General features: G+C 35.9%; 1 protein-coding gene across 3 annotated transcripts in view; it reads left to right on the top strand.

The window, feature by feature from the left end:
* The first annotated feature begins 1,471 nt into the window (after nucleotides 1–1,471).
* The window catches only part of slc38a3b (solute carrier family 38 member 3b), a 45,518-nt gene continuing 27,936 nt past the window's right edge, over nucleotides 1,472–19,053 (top strand). The window contains exon 1 of one of the 3 annotated variants that reach the window (XM_073870487.1): nucleotides 1,472–1,652. The gene's annotated coding sequence lies outside the window, so the exon portion shown is untranslated. Of the gene's footprint in view, nucleotides 1,653–16,506; nucleotides 16,710–19,053 lie in introns of those variants that run through there. The other 2 variants (XM_055214343.2, XM_055214341.2) reach the window with 2 other exon arrangements.

Genomic DNA, 19,053 nt, shown 5'->3' with positions numbered 1-19,053 from the left:
GTCTCCAACATAAATCTCTTTTCTTGGATTACAACTAACACACGGATTGTAGGCAACAGTTTACTTTCTAGGCTTGTTATTGACATGGACACGACGGTTCCTCCCGCTTCTAAAATACAGCCTGTAAGTTAACTTCTGTTAGCATTGCGACCGAATCTTTCAAACATGGTAAGGAGCGTCACAACCAGTGGCGACTCGTGACTGCCTATCCGAGGGGCGCAAATTTAAAATAAGTGTTCGCAGTGTCATGTGTGTTGCTTGCGTTTTCAAAATATATTTTTGATGTGTCATGTGAACAATGTCAAAATAAGTGCCCGCTGCACACGCGTCAAAACCGTTTATGATAAAAGAGACGCTCACGTTCACAAAATACACGCAAGACACTCCCTGTCACAACGTACAGATTAGTTGGCCAATCAGGGACACAGCGCTTTTCAAATCAATGAGTTTTGGACAAAATCAGACCGTTTTAGGAAGAAAGTGAAATCTGGAGCTAGAAAAATGTACGTTATGTGGAAAATAATGTGTTTTTTAACCATAAACCACGCAAACACATTGTATTACACTAAATACACAAAATAAATGTTTTTTAGAAATGAAATAGGTGCCCTTTAAAAACCATAATTGTTGTAATTGTGTTTATAGTACACATATGATACTATAATATTCAGTCGCCTATACAAATTTGAATGGTTACAAACTCACATTCTGGTTTCCTACTCTTGTCTTTTGAGTATAATTTATTGGCCAAAAAAAACCCCACAATAATAAAATAAACAAGATGAATTGGACAGATGACATTACATTAAAATAAATGTCAATAGATATCACAATAATGTTGTCACTGCTACTTGGCTTGGGCATAGTAACCGTGTAGTGAAAGTCTGATATTGTGACAGCCCTACTCTGGATCAAAACATAAAAATGTGCATTATGTAACAACTATAGTTTAATTCAAGTAAAACAACAACAACAACAACACAAAATCATCATGTCTACACAAAAAAATCATTACATTATCTTTATTATCTGTCCATATTATCAAGTTTGTTCATAGTAAGATATTGATTTTTATTGATTTTTATTCATGTCAAAATATTGTGAAGTATAAATTAATCACAATGTATCTACATCTATAACTTGTTAATTCTCTCCTCACGTTTTCATTTATGCATTTGGCAAACATTTTTATACAAAGTGACCAAGACGTTACAAATATTTTAAATCAAACATTTGACCTTTGTGCTGCGAACACAATGTTATGCCAACATATTTTGCTTTTTATAAGTAACATTGCAGCCTGAACCTTTGTCTTCATCATTTACCTATGAAGTTAGCAAAACGTCATACTCTTGAACCTCAGCATGGAGTGGGCGTGGCCTCGTCTCAGAGGGGCGTTTCGAGGGCGGGACCTAAACAACCCCCACTGCTCAGCCACAGACCCCTTTACCAGTTCAGTTCACTTTAACCCTCAAACCAGTTGTTCGGAACCAGTGTGAGGAAAAACGCATTGTCTCCATTGTGCTCAAACAAACCACGCGAGGAGAAAAACCAAAGAAGCATAAAAGATCAAAACACGCGGAAAGTTACAAACTTACAGTTTTTCATTGTGAAGATCAGAGGATACAGTAGCCATCTCTGCTCGTGCACCGGTGAGAAATTCATGTTTTATTGGCAATTTATCATCGATGTATTTGTTCAAATGCTCATATGGAAAGTACTATGTCTTATTTATGTATTTATATAAAAAAAGAAACGCATGAGGGACATACTTAATAGAAGCTGATGGATGTGGGCACATGCTTTGGACACAGTAACAATTTTGATCGCCTTTGTATATAAATAGGCTGTAGATGTGCATGTGAAAAACCCTATAATTCATTTAATGGGGTTATATCTACTTTACACCGTGTTTTGTTTGAGTATCTACCTTTATAATTTGTTGTTTAAGTAATTTGAGAGATTGCTTGTTTCATTGAAGAGTGTAAGGGCGCATTGTGTTGTTCTCTATGATCATCAGATTATTATTGATGTTTGGGTCAGTGACGTGACATGCATATTTTTGGGGGCATTATATAGCCTACTTTAAAAATAACTTGATACATTTATGACATAAAGTGTCACTTTATTCTATAAAACCTTTTTAGTTTGAATACATTTTCAGTATTTTTTATAATAAATACACATTTTTGTTTTGGTCTCAAACTTCAGTCGAGGCAACTGTCCATACAAACGATCAGTTTAAGGCAACTGCTTAAATGGTGTTTAAATTATAAAAAATTTAAAAATAAGATATTTTGGCATTATTTTATGTGCGAAACCTTATAAATAAATTTCACGAATATCAGTGGTTGGGATGTTAGGATAGTTAAAGAGCACCTATTGTCCGATTCACGGTTTTACATTTCCTTTGGTGTGTAAGTGTGTATTAGTAAATGTTAACGAAATGCAAAAGCTACAAACCCTAAAGTAAACGATGATGCGAGTTATCGTCTCCAACGTAAATCTCTTTTCTGGGACTACAACAAACACACAGATTGTAGGCAACAGTTTAGTTCCTTGGATTGGTGAAGTAGACCGACATTATCATAATTTCCTATCACTTTGACTCACAGCTTGTAAGTTAACTCCTGTTAGCATTGCATTGTGAGGGAATCTTTCAAACATGGTAAGGAGCGTCACATTTCCGTATACAGGCCAATCACAACATACAGATTAGCTGGCCAATCAAGGACAGAGCTTTTCAAATTTGTTTGTTTCAGGAAGAGATTGAAATCTGGAGCTACAAAAATGTACGGTATGTGGAAAATAATGTGTTTTTTATAGGGCCGGGACTTTAACGCGTAAATTAAGATTAATTAATTACACAAAAAATAACGCGTTAAACATTTTTAACGCATTTTAATCACACTTTTTTTGCATCGCGGAACATTTCTCATCGGATGGGTTTCGGCGGACCGAATATACTGGAGCACCAACTGGCGTTCATCATGACTTCAGACAACAACAAACCACAGTGAACGAAGAAGCTGATGAGATCGCTTTGGTTGGCCCCGTGGATGGGAATTTTTTTTAATAAAAACGAACGGATGGAAACGTCAATAAGAGCATGGTTGTGTGTAAGCTATGCAACAAGGAATTCGCATATCACCGCCGCACATATCGAGCCTCAAGTATCATCTCAATGCAAAACATATAGCAGCTAGCGTGGACGTTAGCCCGACTCCGAGTACAATGACTTGGTTGAACAAAAATAAACAATAATTTGTTGCTTAAACTTATGTATTCAGTCATTATTGATGGTATACTAAAAATCCATGTGAAAAAATAACTTCTCAATGTTCTCAGGTCAAATATTTATATGTGATTAAAATGTGATTAATTTCGATTAATTAATTACAAAGCCTCTAATTAATAAGATTAATTTTTTTAATCGAGTCCCGGCCCTAGTTTTTTAATATTATTATTATTTTGATATTTTACCAAATACACAAATTAACGTTGTTTTAGCAATAAAATAGGTGCCCTTTAAAATCAGCAAGTAAATCAAAAAAATTTTGAGCAGACTATATTAAAAAAGTAGCCCTCCAGATTGTTTTAGTCATTGTGGTAGCCCTTGCTCACCAAAAGGTTGGAGACGTCTTGTTTAAAGTTTCTTTAAGCATTTTTATTTATATTTCAAACGTTATTTTATTAATTGTGCCTAAATTCTTTTGTTCATTATTTTAGATCAGATTTTTGTAATCAGAATATGATAAAGTAATGGCTTTGAATCTAAGGACTTGATTGTAAATGTAAACTGAAATGGCACGAGCCTGCAGTTCTCTATAAAAATCACTAGAGGTCGCTAGTATCATCTTTATATCATGATTATATGTCAAGATTTTCAAACGACTTAAAAAGTTCACTTACTTTAGCAAATCCCATAAAGAGGCATGATTCAGTTTTATTTTATCCTAAATATCCATATTTGTCTTCATGTGTTCAGATATTTTATTTTTTGGCGATTCTTCACTTTCGTTATTCGTGTGTATAATTGTCTTTCTTCATGCAAAATGTTATATTTTTCTTTGTTTACGTCCTAGAATAAGAAACATACTTTTTGATAGACTTCACTTATTTAAATTTTACAAACTTGAAGTAAGTTCACAGAGAGCATTGACATCCCTGATTTGGTCTGAGCTATTAATGAGATATAAATATGGGAATTAATATTGTATTTGTCTAATCTTAATATTTGAATGTGTATAATTAAGGCTCAAATAGCTTTAATTCATTTAAACCATATTTAAAAACCACAAACTCGCTAATCTCAAAGTATTGCAGTACCCTCGTTTGCCAGCAGGTGCCACCAAACACAAACGCGAATGATTTATGATTTAATAGGCTACCTGTCTGAGGTGTCTTACCATAATAATATAAAAAGGTCAAATGTAACATTAAATATTGCCCTGTGCTCTCATTTCATCTTTTTCCACGAAGCTGTTGCCTCCTGTTGTGATAGTGAGAATAAATCTGTGTTGTTTTCACTTTGGTACACATCAGTCTGTTGAGAGAGGTCACACGGCAGAAGTGCGGATCAATTATTCTCCTGACTCACCTGTTTGTTTTGCTCTTTCATCTGTGCTTCAGCTTGACCTCCGGTGAATCAAAGCATTCAGTATCTCTCAGTGTGATTCACTGCTGAGTCACAGAGCTCAAGTGATGTTTTATGTGTGTTTATCTCTTCCTGTCTGTGTATTTTTTTTTTTACAAAAATCAAATCCACAATTGTAGGAAAAACACAATTTTTAACTGCATTCTTATCTTCATTAAAGAAATATGTGATATGTTTATTAGACTTTGTGCAATTCTATAATAACTTTTTTGTCATTTTATGTATTTTCTTTTTTATTACAATTTTAAGTGTGACAGATTATGTTTGAAATAATGAGACTTTTATATCTCTTGACAGAAATGCAATATAATATACATGTGGCAGCTACCGTAGCTTCTCTATGCGTTTTGTTGGTTGCAATTAACAATCTCACCACTAGATTCCGCTAAAAACCCATATTAGCCCTTTAAATAAAAAAAGATTCTTCACGATGCAATATAAAATAATTATTTTTGCTAAATGGTTTCATAGAAGAACCTTTAACATCTGAAGATTATAAAAATATAAGAATGGTTCTTCTACATTTAACTGAATGGTTCTTTGAGGAACCAATCATTATTCTTTCTATTGCATTATTGCAAAGAACCCTATGACCTGTTTATTTAATAATATATTCATAATATTTAACATATTTATAAATGTTATTTTATAAGTCATCCTGCATGCAGGGCGAGCAGGGACACCCTGTGCTTTTCAACCAAATGTTACATTTTTTCCAAACTTGTGTGTGTATTGTTCCTGTAGCTCAATTGTTAGATCAACATGTTAACAGGACAACTGTTATGGACAGGACAAATGCACCATAAGTCACATGCATATCTGTCAAACGCATAAACGTGAAATAAATGTCATTGAATGGAGACGGTATTTAAAGGGATAGTTCACCCAAATATTTTTTGCTCATGTTGGTACAAACCAATTTCTTTTTCTGATGAACACAAAGGAAGATATTTTGAGGAATGTTTGTAACCAAACGATCATGAGCCCCATTCACTTACATAGTATAATTTTTCTACTATGAAAGTGAATGGGACTCATGATTGGTTTGGGTATCAAACATTCCTGAAAATATCTTCCTTTATGGTTATCAGAACAAATACATTTATACAGGTTTGTAACAAAATGAGAGAGAGGAAATTATGACATAATTTTTATTTTTGTGTGAACTATCCCTTTAAGAGATAAAAGAACATTAGTGCAATATCCATGAAGGTCCACCAATGGGTGCCTGTAGCGAATACATAATTATTTTCTTTGCTTAAGCTGTTCATTATTTTAAATGAAATCCCCTGATACACAAAATTACCTGCAATGTTTTTGTGACCGTTTTATTCACAATTCATCTTCTGTTTCTCTTGACTTCTGAATCCTCTCCTGGCTTGTCTTTACTTGTTGTTATGAACCCCCTTCACAAATTCTCACATTGCTGCTCTCTAGTGTATGTATACTGGAACACTGTAATCAGGACACAAATCCCCAAAATCCCACAGCTTTGCCAACTTTGCTTTTAGTATTTTTGAAGAAACTCTCCGCTTCAAGCATAAACAAAAATCTATTAGATCACTGAAATCCATACAGTCTAAAGTTAAGCTATTAAAATAATGATTGATATGTTATGCAACAACAACTAGCAATTGTAATAATTGTAAAGATTCATGATTTATTGCTATTTTTACACTAAAGGTTGTTGCATTAGTGAGGCGGCTATGATCATTTATATTCATGGTTAGTTCTGGATTATTGGTGTATATATATATATGTCCCATAAACACCAAATATATATATATATATATATATATATATATATATATTAGCTATATATATATATATATATATATATATATATATAAATTAAATTTTTTCAAAATATATGGAATATGTTTACAGAAATATATTCTTCACCAATATATTTTGGGCCATTTTTAGTATATTTTGGAAATATATATATATATATATATATATATATATATATGTAAGCAATAAGGTACGAGAGGCTGTGCTGTATCGTGAATAAGTAACCGGCGAAGGGCATTGTTAGGCACGACGCAAACCCCTTCAGCCGTTACTTATTCACGACACAGCACTTGCCTCGAGTACCTTACCGCTTTTATAAAACGGTTACCACACAATATTAAAGTAAAAAAAATATTAGTGCAACTTTCATGAAGTTAAATCAATAAAAGCATTCCTTCCGCTAGAAAAAATAGTCCCTGACTGCGAACAACAACATGAAAGCTCAAATAAAAACAACAAACTGTTCTCAGACTTTGTCTCATTATATGTTTATGTGTTGCTAAGGGTGTTGCTAAGGGCGCAGTGATATTAAATAGAACCGTTGGGTGAAGCGGTCATAGCAGTGTTTTATTGTGAATAAAGCACACCTATTGACCAATCAGAATCAAGGATTGGAACTAACCGTTTTATAAATATATATATATATATGTATAAAATCCAACACTGAAAAAATCTCCAGGTGCACACTGAATTAAATTTTCTTAAAATGTTTTTTTTTTATTGTTGGATCTACCTAATTTAATTATGTACACCAGTTTAACATGATTGAATCAAGTTTTCTTTAAATGAAATGAATTTTAATTAATGTTAATTTCATTTTAGGAAAAGCTAATTTAATTATGTGCAACCGATGTCCAGAAGTTTTTTCAGTGATATGTTTAGATTGCATTAGAAGGAAAACTTTATGTTGTAAACCTGTAAACATAACAGATTTGAAAATGTTAAAATGACAAATATTTTCTACTTCTAAAATATGCTTTATAAAAGTAAATTAGGCATGTATTTAGCAATGTATTTAGCACATATTTAAAATATATTTTGGCCGAAAATACATTTTTCGCCACATGGGTTGTAAAATTAGAAATGTATTTGCTTGAAATATATGTTGATATTAAATTTAAATATATTTATATTATATATTGTTATATTTCAAATTCAAAAATATTAAAATTAAATCAATTTAAAACATATTTTTGGCCAGAGATTTTTTTTTTTTTGGGACCGTATGCATGTCAAACATGTTACTGTAAATTAAGTATTAAAATTGTACTTTAGATAATGAGCTTTCAGCTTACTCTAAACCATAAATGAAGCTATCATCAGAATGTTTATATTTTGTATATACTGTACAGTATTGTATATGATATTGTGTATTTATAGTCACTTTCAGACAAAATGTATAAAAGTTGTACCTTTTTGTAACTGGGACGGTACGTTTTAAAAATGTCCTATTTAGTTACTTTTCAGGTACCAGTTTGTACCTTTTAGCTACAAAAGTGTACTTTTTTGAAAGAGATACTGACCCAGTGACGACTTTTGTACCTTCATGTACCTTTTTTTTCTGAGAGTGTGATGTTTGTGTCCAGTGTTGTTGCTAAAGGTCTTTGCTCCATGTGGTCATAAGGTGAAGGTTTGTATCTGTACACATGCATTGGCTTTTACTGTTTGACCGGAAATGTGTAAGAAAAGCATCTCTTTGGTTAGTTTAACAGTTGACGCCCGCTGTCCGATACCACAATTCATTCATTCAAGTCTTTGTAAACAATTTCTTGATGTGTTTTGTGTTGGCTATTTTCCATCCGGCGGGTCTCCCGTTTGGACACGCTGTTCCTTGGCACTGAAGTTGATTCCCATCACAGTGTGAGATGACCAGAGCTTGTTAGTGGAGACCCTGCTGAAGTTCAGCACATTGCTGTTTAATGAACTGAAAGTTGAGGAGCGGATCTGAACTCTACATCTGAACTTGTTAGGCTTTGTTGTTTTACAATAGTGTTCATAAAAATATTTTGGTTTGTAAAGTTCTGTACAATAGCCTAATCACTGCTCATTTTAAATTGAATGATTTTATTATTATGTTATACAATGAATGAAACATGTATATTTACTTTTTCAAGATCTAAATGAATATATTTGGTCAGCATAGCCAAAATTTCAGCTCTAAAATATGATTGGACGAGGCATGTTTACTGTCGTAGTAAAACAGTTGTTATACGCAACCTTGTGAGTGAATATCACGTGGTAATGTGTTTACAGAACATTGGTGTGTTTATGGGCACTATTAAGTGAAATCTTGTTTTACAGAGGATAATAAAGCATTTCATTTAATAGGCCAAAATATGAATATGTTTTACATACTGGGAACATTCTCTGTGTTTTGGTTCAAGTTAATATGTTATTGTTTAAGTTTAAAAACCATCACCCAGTCAGATAAGCTCTGTAGCTGGACGCCCACTTTACTCTGCAAACAAAACATGAAAACTCATGAAACCCAAAACAGAGAGCGTTGCGAAATTTGTTTTACTAAGAAGAGCATGGTGTGTAAAGTACCTGCAAACACTTTACAATATAGTTCATATTCGTTAACATTAATATACTGCATTAGTTAACATGAACTACACTCTGGGTTATTTTCAAACCAACGCTGGGTCAAAAAGGTACAAACCCAACCGCTGGTCTAAATTAACCTAGAAAATGTTTATATTTGACCCAATGGGTAGCACAGTTAACATTACAACCCAAATGGGTTAGGTTCATCTTATTGACCTAATGCAAGGTTAAAAACAACCCAACATTTTTATTTATCTGTCTGTCTGTCTGTCTGTCTGCTTGTCTGTGTGTCTGTCTATCTATCTGTCTGTCTGTCCACTTGTCTGTCTGTCTGACTGACTAACTGACTTTCTGTCTGTCCAGTTGTCTGTCTGTCTGTCTTTCTGACGGTCTGACTGTCTGTCTGTCTGTCTGTCTGTTTGTCTGTCTGACTGTCTGTCTTTCTGACTGAGTGACTGTCTGTCTGTCTGATGGTCTGTCTGTCTGATAAACTGACTGTCTGTCTGTCCGTTTGTCTGTCTGTCTGTCTGACTGACTTAGTGACTGACTGAATGACTGTCTGTCTGTCTAATGGTCTGTCTGACGGTCTGTCTCTCTTTCTGACTGTCTGTCTGTGTGTCTGTCTGTCTGTCTGTCTGTCTGACTGACTAACTGACTGACTGTCCGTTTGTCTGTTTGTCTGACTGTTTTTATGACGGTCTGCCTGTCTGACTGAGTGACTGTCTGTCTGTCTGATGGTCTGTTTGTCTGTCAGTCTGACTAACTGACTGTTTGTCCGTTTGTCTGTCTGACTGACTTAGTGACTGACTGAATGACTGTCTGTCTGTCTAATGGTCTGTCTGATGGTCTGTCTCTCTTTCTGACTGTCTGTCTGTCTGTCTGACTAACTGACTGCCTGTTAGTTTGTATGTCTGTCTGTCTGTCTGTCTGACTGTCTTTCTGACGGTCTGTCTGTCTGTCTGACTGAGTGACTGTCTGTCTGTCTGATGGTCTGTTTGTCTGTCAGTCTGACTTAGTGACTGACTGACTGAATGACTGTCTGCCTATCTAATGGTCTGTCTGACAGTCTGCCTCTCTTTCTGACAGTCTGTCTGTCCGTTTGTCTGTCTGTCTTTATGACGGTCTGTCTGTCTGTATGACTGAATGACTGTCTGTCTGACAGTCTGTCTGTCTGTCTGTCTGTCTGTCTGTCTGTCTGTCTGACTTAGTGACGGTCTGTCTGTCTGTCTGACGGTCTGTCTGTCTGACGGTCTGTCTGTCTGACTTAGTGACTGTCTGTCTGTCTGACGGTCTGTCTTTCTGTCTGTCTGACTTAGTGACTGACCGAATGACTGTCTGTTTGATGGTCTGTCTGTCTGAATGAGTGACTGTCTGTCTGTCTGATGGTCTGTCTGTCTGTCTGACTAACTGACTGACTGTTTTTCTGTCTGTCTGTCTGTCTGTATGTCTGTCTGTCTGTCTGTCTGACTAACTGACTGTCTGTTTGTTTGTCTGTCTGACTGACTGACTGACTGTCTGTCTGTCTGTCTGACTAACTGACTGTCTTTTTGTCTGTCTGTCTCTCTCTATGTCTGTCTGTCTGTCTGTCTGTCTGTCTGTCTGTGTGTGTGTCTGTCTGTCTGTCTGTCTGTGTGTCTGTCTGTCTGACTGTCAGTCTGTCTGTCTGTCTGTCTGTCTGTCTGTCTGACTAACTGACTGTCTTTTTGTCTGTCTGTCTCTCTCTATGTCTGTCTGTCTGTCTGTCTGTCTGTCTGTGTGTCTGTCTGTCTGTCTGTCTGTGTGTCTGTCTCCTTGTTTTCATTTCCTCTTCAGAAGGCCAGGTGTTTTTCTCTTAGCACATCTGATAGATGACAGGGGTGCAGGTGTTTGTGATGAAACCATTAGGAGCTTCCAACACTGCGAAAAACAATTGATGGTCCACTATTAGAATAAACCAGATAGTCTCCTATCAGTGCGTCTCCATGGTTACAGAAGCACAGGTAAGAGATGACAGCTCTAGTATTTGATGCATCTCTTGTTGTCTTTGACCTTCGTCACATCAATGAAGTGTTTTCCACAGCTCAGTTTTAGGACATGTGAGCCGACTGAACTGATGGAGAACAGGCTGAGCATTAATATGAAAAACTATTAGGTTTCCTGTAGTGCAGGACACAGGTGATTGATTTTTAAATAAGGTAAACATGTATAGACACATGAGGTCCAGTAGTGGTGATGACTGAAGAAAAATGTATTAAAATCAACAGGACTCTGCATCACAGATCAAAGTTTCAATTAGCAGATGTTTACAGTAAAAGAAACAGCACAAATACATGAAGTGTACAAAATAATAGAACGGCCTGGTGTACTGTTCTTAACTTAATCCAGGTCAGCCGGCTGGATCGTGTTTAACCATTAACTGATGACGACTGTGTACAGGTCCCTCTTTTTGTTTACATATTTTTTCAAGTGTCCTAAGAAATTTATGAGTAAAAGAGTAAACATCTCTAAATGGAGATGATGCATATTAAATATATTAAAATTTTTATATAAAAATTTACATACATTACCATCTTGCCATTGTAAGCATATTATTGTAAGAATATTTTTCATATAAATTTATATGAAAGGGAAATAATTTGAGAGTCTTCGCTTACAGTAAATAATTCCCAAATCCACACACCAGACAACTACGAGGAAAATTTCCCCCTGAAACTGGATCTGGTGTCGGTCATGAGGGCATGCTTACCCACAGGTTACATCACGTCTGCCACGGAAACATTTCATTAAAGTAATGAATCTAGTCGAGTGCAAGTGTACAGCGGTTTGACAGCTCTGTCAGATGATCATTTACCTCTCACTGTGACACACACACAGCCAAAACTATATATTCAAACCCCACTGTGTTACCTTCTTTGATCTTTAAATGTAACAGTTTAATGAAACACTTTTTAGTGGATGGGGAGAAAAGATGTGAATCTAGTGAACTGACATGGCAGTCAGTGTTTGAATTTAACCATCTGCACATCTGCGTGTTTGCTAAGGCAAGCATCACTATTTCTATCGCTGACACATGTTAGTTTCTGCAGACAGGAATAATGCATTAAATCATGCAGCGTGTTACGAATAGATGTGCCAACACAGTCTCATGGCAATCGTACCTACTTTCCAAGGTGGCTAATTCATGTGAAATTATCCCACCAAAGTGGTAATTTTTGTATGATTTACTTATTACCCCTGTGACTTTGGGTTTGGGGGTGAGGTTAGGGGTGGTATAGTCTCAAGTAGCCAGTTCTGGAGGTCTGGGAACCATGGGCACTTTGAGTGTCCAAGGACCGCCCAAAATATAAAAGAAAGTTAAAGCAACCAATCATGCATCAATGTTAAGGGACGTGGAGATTTCAACCATCATTCCTCACAAAGTTCCGTGGCATAGTCACACAATTTTGTGCTCATTTTTCCGTGGCATTCTCACGGATCTCCGCATTTTTCCGTGGCCCTGCTACGGACTGTCTTTTCCGTGACCTTCTCACAGATTGGTTACTCAACTGTTTTGTCCTATTTTCTTACCATTTTCGCTTCGGTTTAGGGTTAGATTTACATGAAATGACATCCCTACCCAAACCCAACTCTAACCCCAACGCCAGGCAACAATTGTTTAAAGTTTAGAAAATATAAAAGAATAAAGCAGAAAAAATAGTATAAACCAATAGTTAAAGTGACATACTAACGCAAACACCAAATCTAACCCTAAACCGAAGCGAAAATGGTTTGAAAATAGGAAAAAGCAGTTGAGTAACCAATCCGTGAGAATGCCACGAAAAAGACAGTCCGTAGCAGGGCCACGGAAAAATGCGGAGATCCGTGAGAATGCCACGGAAAAATGAGCACAAAATTCTGTGACTATGCCACGGAACTTTGTGAGATCATGTTGATCATTCACGAATGTCTCTAAAGTTTAAACAACAATATAAAAACATAATATCTCAAATGGATAAAAATTATATATTTATTGGTTCTTGGTAAAGCACACTGTTATCAATGTAAACACGACTGCTTTTTCTTAGATCATTTTTTCTGAGCGGACCATTAAAAATGGTCTCCAGGAAATCCTGAATAATTCAACCAATCAGAGGACGACTTCAAATCTGCTGAAGTGTTTTGTATGCATCAGACGTTCAGCCAACGGTCTGTGGGTGTGACGTCTGAGGCTAGAGTTGGTACAGCATTGTTTTTTAATAATTGTAAGTTTTTGTACGATCGAATTCATATTAATTACCCACCTCAGATATATAAATGCATACATATTCCCATTAAATTAGTTAAGGTGTGCTGGGGTTTTTGTGAAGGATCAGCAACACCCTGGCATTACTTTGCACAGACAAAAGTAGCTCACATTTTCTTGAGAAAGTAAAAAGGCAAGCATCACTATTTCTATCAATGATGTACTAAAAACGATTATGATGTACAAAGTTTTTCTTTTCACTTTTGAAAAGTTTCTCATAACATAAACGTTCTCAACACAATCCCCGTTCACATGAATTCATAAAAAGGCTGCATTATGCATGCCAGGCCAGTAGTTGGCAATATAATGATGTTTAAACGTTGTTTTGGCACATTCAAAAATTTGTAGTTTATACTGAGATGATATTGTTTTTGAAGGTGTAATGTTGATTTTTAGCGGCATCTAGTGGTGAGATTGCGAATTGCAACCGACCTCAATTTCGAAACGCAAAGAGAAGCTACGGTAGCTGCCATAGGACAAGCATGTCATTGTCTGATGTTACGTTCACACCAGCCGTGGTAGAGGCGTCAAGCGCGAGTGATTTAAATTTTAAGTCAATGTAAAGACATGGTTATGCGCATCTGAAGGTCTCGCTGTGTGAATGAGGTGTGAAGTGTGATGCGGTAGACGCGAATCCGCCTCATTGACGCAGATGAAGGTGCGAATGACGCAAATTGAACATTGTCGTGGGAAACGCACAACTTTCAAAATCTGAACTTTGGTGGAAAATTGCACCACGTTAACCAATCAAGAGCTTGCTGTAGTAGTGACGTGATTACAGAAAGCGAGCAGAGTCGCAGAAGCCCCTCCCATGACGCAAATTTCTGCGAGAATGTCTCAAATGACTAGAATTCCACGTGCGGCTTTCACGTGCGAATCAAGCGAGTAAACTTAAATTGTTCAAGCAGCCAACTACATGCGAATAGTGCGTGTTTGCCGCCTCTACCGCGTTTGGTGTGAATCCAGCATGAGACAGCGTAGGGACGAAACGTAGAGAAGTTTGTCGGTTTAGGGCTACTGTAGAGACGTGGCAGCAACATGTAAGGAGGCCAACGGTGTACTTAGATAAAAACAATACAATTTATTATGTAAGGTCTTTATACACCACTGATAATATAGTTATATTGCATTTCTGTCAAGAAATCCTTCTAAAAGTTACACAATGCACCTTTAAAAAGTTGCATTTAAAAACTCCATTTCAAAAAGGACTTTCAGGCCTCCAAAACCATTGTTATGAAAATGATTGGGAAAAATAAATTTAAAAAATTTGTATTTAAAAATGTATTTATTTGTATATATTTGTATTTAAATGTATATATTTTTTTCTCATAATGAACAGGTAAATGACTTTACAACATGTGTATGTGGATCATCGGCGTTCATGTCCTCTGTCTATTTAAATCCTGGACAGCATTCCATGGTTTAAATAGATGGAGTGTTTTTAAACAGCTGCAGTAAATGAAGTATATCCACCTAACCCCTGCTGACCCCAGACACTCACACACATCCACTATATATATATATAAACCCATTACAGACAACAGGACACTGGACATCTGTTAAATGCGAGGAGCTCTTCCAATACAATGTCCTGCATTATTAAACGGTTTAATAGGCATTCATAGCTCTGAATTAGGGGTGTCACAATATACCGGTATTGACAATAACCGTAATATTAAAGGGCACCTATTGTCCGATTCACGGTTTTACATTTCCTTTGGTCTGTAAGTGTGTATTAGTACATGTTAACGATGTGCAAAAGATACAAATCTCAAAGTAAACAATGACTCGTTTTATCGTCTCCAACATAAATCTCTTTTCTTGGATTACAACTAACACACGGATTGTAGGCAACAGTTTACTTTCTAGGCTTGTTATTGACATGGACACGACGGTTCCTCCCGCTTCTAAAATACAGCCTGTAAGTTAACTTCTGTTAGCATTGCGACCGAATCTTTCAAACATGGTAAGGAGCGTCACAACCAGTGGCGACTCGTGACTGCCTATCCGAGGGGCGCAAATTTAAAATAAGTGTTCGCAGTGTCATGTGTGTTGCTTGCGTTTTCAAAATATATTTTTGATGTGTCATGTGAACAATGTCAAAATAAGTGCCCGCTGCACACGCGTCAAAACCGTTTATGATAAAAGAGACGCTCACGTTCACAAAATACACGCAAGACACTCCCTGTCACAACGTACAGATTAGTTGGCCAATCAGGGACACAGCGCTTTTCAAATCAATGAGTTTTAGACAAAATCAGACCGTTTTAGGAAGAAAGTGAAATCTGGAGCTAGAAAAATGTACGTTATGTTGAAAATAATGTGTTTTTTAACCATAAACCACGCAAACACATTGTATTACACTAAATACACAAAATAAATGTTTTTTAGAAATGAAATAGGTGCCCTTTAAAAACCATAATTGTTGTAATTGTGTTTATAGTACACATATGATACTATTATATTCAGTCGCCTATACAAATTTGAATGGTTACAAACTCACATTCTGGCTTCCTACTTTTGTCTTTTGAGTATAATTTATTGGCCAAAAAAACCCCACAATAATAAAATAAACAAGATGAATTGGACAGATGACATTACATTAAAATACATGTCAATATATATCACAATAATGTTGTCACTGCTACTTGGTTTGGGCCTAGTAACCGTGTAGTGAAAGTCTGATATTGTGACAGCCCTACTCTGGATCAAAACATAAAAATGTGCATTATGTAACAACTATAGTTTAATTCAAGTAAAACAACAACAACAACAACACAAAATCATCATGTCTACACAAAAAAATCATTACATTATCTTTATTATCTGTCCATATTATCAAGTTTGTTCATAGTAAGATATTGATTTGTATTGATTTTTATTCATGTCAAAATATTGTGAAGTATAAATTAATCACATTGTATCTACAACTATAACTTGTTAATTTTCTTCTCACGTTTTCATTTATGCATTTGGCAAACATTTTTATACAAAGTGACCAAGAGGTTACACATATTTTAAATCAAACATTTGACCTTTGTGCTGCGAACACAATGTTATGCCAACATATTTTGCTTTTTATAAGTAACAAAAGAGTCTGAACCTTTGCCTTCATCATTTACCTATGAAGTTAGCAAAACGTCATACTCTTGAACCTCAGCATGGAGTGGGCGTGGCCTCGTCTCAGTGGGGCGTTTCGAGGGCGGGACCTAAACAACCCCCACTGCTCAGCCATAGACCCCTTTACCAGTTCAGTTCACTTTAACCCTCAAACCAGTTGTTCGGAACCAGTGTGAGGAAAAACGCATTGTCTCCATTGTGCTCAAACAAACCACGCGAGGAGAAAAACCGAAGAAGCATAAAAGATCAAAACACGCGGAAAGTTACGAACTTACAGTTTCTCATTGTGAAGATCAGAGGATACAGTAGCGCGTCTCTGCTCGTGCACCGGTGAGAAATTCATGTTTTATTGGCAATTTAACATCGATGTATTTGTTCAAATGCTCATATGGAAAGTACTATGTCTTATTTATGTATTTATATAAAAAAAGAAACGCATGAGGGACATACTTAATAGAAGCTGATGGATGTGGGCACATGTTTTGGACACAGTGACAATTTTGATCGCCTTTGTATATAAATAGGCTGTAGATGTGCATGTGAAAAAACCCTATAATTCATTTAATGGGGTTATATCTACTTTACACCGTGTTTTGTTTGAGTATCTACCTTAATATTTTGTTGTTTAAGTAATTTAAGAGATTGCTTGTTTCATTGAAGAGTGTAAGGGCGCATTGTGTTGTTCTCTATGATCATCAGATTATTATTGATGTTTGGGTCAGTGACGTGACATGCATGCTTGTGTGTCTGGGGGCAATATATAGCCTACTTTAAAAATAACTTGATACATTTATGACATAAAGTGTCACTTTATTCTATAAAACCTTTTTAGTTTGAATACATTTTCAGTATTTTTTATTATAAATACACATTTTTGTTTTGGTCTCAAACTTCGGTCGATGCAACTGTCCATACAAACGATCAGTTTAAGGCAACTGCTTAAATGGTGTTTAAATGATAAAAAATTCAAAAATAAGATATTTTGACATTATTTTATGTGCGAAACCTTATAAATAAATTTCACGAATATCAGTGGTTGGGATGTTAGGATAGTTAAAGAGCACCTATTGTCCGATTCACGATTTTACATTTTCTTTGGTGTGTAAGTGTGTATTAGTAAATGTTAACGAAATGCAAAAGGTACAAACCCTAAAGTAAACGATGATGCGAGTTATCATCCCCAACGTAAATCTCTTTTCTTAGACTACAACAAACACACAGATTGTAGGCAACAGTTTAGTTCCTTGGATTGGTGAAGTAGACCGACATTATCATAATTTCCTATCACTTTGACTCACAGCCTGTAAGTTTACTCCTGTTAGCATTGCATTGTGAGCGAATCTTTCAAACATGGTAAGGAGCGTCACATTTCCGTATACAGGCCAATCACAAGGTACAGATTAGCTGGCCAATCAAGGACAGAGCTTTTCAAATCCGTTTGTTTCAGGAAGAGAGTGATATCTGGGGCTACGAAAATGTACGGTATGTGGAAAATAATGTGTTTTTTAATATTATTATTATTGTGTTATTTTACCAAATACCCAAATTAACGTTGTTTTTAGCAATAAAATAGGTGCCCTTTAACAAACTTTTGTCCAACAATCTGGATGTTCTCAAATGTCAAAGTACTACAATGGGCATTTTATTCAATTCAATTTTATTTATATAGCGCTTATTGTTTAATTGTTCCAAAACAGCTTTCCATTAATAAAAACAAGAGTAAATCAGAGGACATCAAAAGTACAGCGGCTAAGATTAAACCGTACTAGTGGCGGAGTAATAATGTAACGTATATAGACGGTTTCAGCCACAACAACATAAACAAACGACTTTTGTGGACTGAAAGCAACTTTCGGTAGACTTCCACATAGAATCAATAACAACAGACAACAATAACAACTTTTATTTCTGATAACAAGGGAAATAAATGACAAGTAAAAAACCTTTGCTCATATATTACACGTATAACGCGTATCAACTATTACACTGAGCTAACGTTATTGTGTAAAATTAATGTATACAATGTAAGCTGCTGCCAAACCTTTCTGCACTGCGGCGATCCATCCATCTTTAGCAAACCATAACATTTTATTTTCGACAATGTGTGTTTCAGAGATCAGCCATTAGCCAGACCGATAAATAAATACAGACCAGAAGTTCACTTCAGTTCAGTGAAACTGTCTATAGAAGAAAATTCTAAGTTAATCTAATGTCAGCTGTCTCCCAAGGGGTTAATAAAAACTCTAGGAGAAAATCCCAGTGATAAGCCAGAAGCTAGCTTTTTCTTCCCCGGCGCTCGGCGGTTTTTACGCGCTCAGCATTTTTTCCGCGCTCGGCGCTGAGCTAATCAATAGTTCACTTAAAAGAGATTCAACTTTGGGTGAAAAGCTCCGCTCGTCAATGTAAGTTTTCACACGGCCGTCCAATCACAGTGGAGGAGGGGCGGGACTCAGCAACCAACCGGCTCACAGCTGAAGTATCAGAGCTATCAAAGCACTTAGCTAAAGACAAAAACGTAAAAACAACTGGCATTCGGGATTCTCCAGGCATTTTCAGCTGCGTTTAAAAGTTTTGGTGTGCACAACCCCTAAGGCAATCCAGTAGCAAAAAATACTATATATTAAATACTATACTATACAATTTAATGGGGCAGTTTCCCAGACAGGGTTTAGAT

The sequence above is a fragment of the Misgurnus anguillicaudatus genome, chromosome 8, assembly GCF_027580225.2.
Source record: "Misgurnus anguillicaudatus chromosome 8, ASM2758022v2, whole genome shotgun sequence".
Lineage (NCBI taxonomy): Eukaryota > Metazoa > Chordata > Actinopteri > Cypriniformes > Cobitidae > Misgurnus > Misgurnus anguillicaudatus.
Note: the sequence above shows the minus strand (reverse complement) of the source record. Positions and strands in the feature narration are given on the sequence as shown.